Genomic DNA, 2,575 nt, shown 5'->3' on the forward strand with positions numbered 1-2,575 from the left:
CCCGCGTCACGGTGTCTTCTCTGAAACAGGCGCGCCACCCAACCCACGGGCACGCCCTCCCCCTCCCCCTCACCCTCCCCTGAGTCCTGCTGCCGGAGCACCGAGTTCGTAGAACGAACAGCGCCGGTGTAGTTTTATTTTCCGTCCCGACGTTTGACGTCGTGTGTTTTGGTTTTTGCTGACGGTCAAGGGGAACCCAGCCGATCCGCCAGGGAAAAGGAGCGAGACCCCCGGGCGCCTCCCTCCTCAGTGCAACGCACGCCTCTGGTTACATCAGAAAAGAGTGCGCGGATTGGGGTCCGGGCCGGACTGGGGCCGAGGGTGGGGAGGGGCGTGACGCTGCCGAGCGGGCTGCCCCAGCCCAGCACACCGGCAGTCAGTCCATGCCATTGCTGACGGGTATAACGTCAGATTCCTGTTCCTCCAGGCCTCCAGCGGTGGCGGCGTGCGGGGCGGGGTGGGGCGGTGAAGTTCTCCGAGCGTCGGCGGTCGACTAGGCAACTCCACGCGACGACGACTTGAACGTTTTGCCGCGCAAACCGGCTGGGGCGGGGCGGGCGGGCGCTCCGGGACAAAGTGCTGGCTCGTGGCGGGGCCGCGATAAATACAGCCAGCTGATCGGCCACGCCCCCCGAGCTGCTTGCGGTGCAGCATGTTGCAGGCAGCTGGCAGAGCGCCACCCCGTCAGAGACCAGCGGCTAGGCGGTCACCCGCCACCGTCTCCCGTCATATGTATGCAGCACCGCGCTTCGCTTGTCTACGAGAGTCTACTACAACTCCTTTGGAGCACCGTGCGGGTGGGCAACCAGCCGGCGCACCTGTACGCCGGTACGCCGGTACAGCAGCGCCGTCGTCCATACAGCAGCAGTGAGTTCCCCGCTGCACGTCGGGGCCGGTGCGGACGGGTTTGGTCGGGTGGGTAGACATGCCGCGTGAACCTCGGGTAGGGCCAGGACCAGGGCCGGGGCGCGCATCGTGAGGGTCAAGGGCAGCGCGGCAGCGCGCCTCGCCCCGGAGATGGTATCGACGCGGGCTAAACTTCGCCCCCTGGCGCGGTGCGTGTCATCGCTTCCATGGGGTCACGTCCAGAGAGAGAGATGCTCAACATCCCGAGGCGGAGGCGGGGCGCACTTCCGGCCCGAAGAAGCGAGCTTTCCTTCATCAGACGCTATTGCGGACGCATAGCGACAGTGATGGACGCTGAACGCCTCGAACGTTGCGAGTGATGCAATTCTTCTCGTATGTGGACTTGCAGGGTGATTACAACTTTGTCTGCAGCCAATCAGATTAGCTCCCATCAGCTCCCATCTGGCGCTTCTGGGATCAAGCTCCGCTTTGCCCCGCTTTGGCTCCGAACTTCCCGGACGTCGCTGGGCTCCCATCAATTTCAAGCGCGGATAGCAAGGTCGACCGACCGTTTTTGACCTCGGTTTTGGCCCACTTTTCCCCGAATCGCGCGACGCACATTCGGCTGTATCACAATCTAGGACGACGATCGCCTTGTGTTTTATTTGGTCACTTGATAAGCTAAGCTGCGCTTCTCCCTCCCTTCTCCCTCCACCGTCTTGTACGTCGGTCCATTATGTCACGTATACTCTAAATGCTGAGAACCACGATTCTGAGGTCAACATTCCTCCTGTTTCTGTTTTCTTCTACCGCGCCCGATGGGGCAATAACTCTGGGAATCGTGTGTACACACCGACCCGGGAATCAACCGGGAATCAGCGGGAATCAATGAGAACCACGACGGAAACCAAAGAAAATCAATGAGGATCACGACGGGAATCAATGGGAATCAACGGGAATGACAGATTCCGAGAATCATGTGCACACTTGAATTCGGAGTTGCCCCTTCGACCGCGCCAGATCTGGCGAGGGAAGCTTGGCTCATCCAGAAAGCACGTCCGTCATTCGATGCTACGGAACTTATCAAGCCAAGCTTGTGCCAGCTCCCAGAGCGCCTGATAGGTAGGCAACATCTTGCGTTCAGTGCGTGCGTGCACCGCAGGGTGGCCTACCCTGAGTCTCGCAGGCGCCCGGCTCCCACAATTTGTCGAGGAAAACGTACGCACTTTCTGGACGATCCCAACACGTTGATTCCCACATGCCCACACGTGTGGCCACAATTGCATGTAAAACGGACTGACCTGACAAGACAAGGGTTCTTAGGCGAGTGTGAATTCCCGATCTTGCCCAAACTCGGTACATTTGTTTCTTATCTCTATGTTGATGACGACTGACGGTAGTATTTTTTCCTGAGTGTCAATTTCTAGGGTACTTCCGGGGAGGAAATAATGGAAAATATATTTAATTTGGGCCAAAAATCAGGGAATGAGGTTTTAAATCGAAAAGTGGTAGAGGACCTACCACCCCAAAACCGCTCGCTCATTTTGAGCCAGCACATCACTTAATATTTGTACCTAAGTAGAAATTTATATTTTTCGACAATAGACGCTTTTATAGAGAGTTTCAAATTGGTCACCTACATAGATAAGAAGCAAATATACCGAGTTTGGGCACGATTGGGAATTATACTATCCTAATAAGTCCCCTTGTGAGACTCAACGTGTTAAAC

At 57.0% G+C, this 2,575-nt stretch overlaps 1 protein-coding gene across 2 annotated transcripts in view; it reads right to left on the reverse strand.

Annotated features, from left to right (window-relative positions):
• LOC113203842 (F-box/WD repeat-containing protein 7) overlaps positions 1–2,575 on the reverse strand; it is a 17,483-nt gene that overhangs the window by 12,759 nt on the left and 2,149 nt on the right. The window lies entirely within an intron of this gene.

Source organism: Frankliniella occidentalis, unplaced genomic scaffold, assembly GCF_000697945.3.
Source record: "Frankliniella occidentalis isolate FOCC.00 unplaced genomic scaffold, Focc_3.1 Scaffold8, whole genome shotgun sequence".
In the NCBI taxonomy this organism is placed as follows: Eukaryota; Metazoa; Arthropoda; class Insecta; order Thysanoptera; family Thripidae; genus Frankliniella; species Frankliniella occidentalis.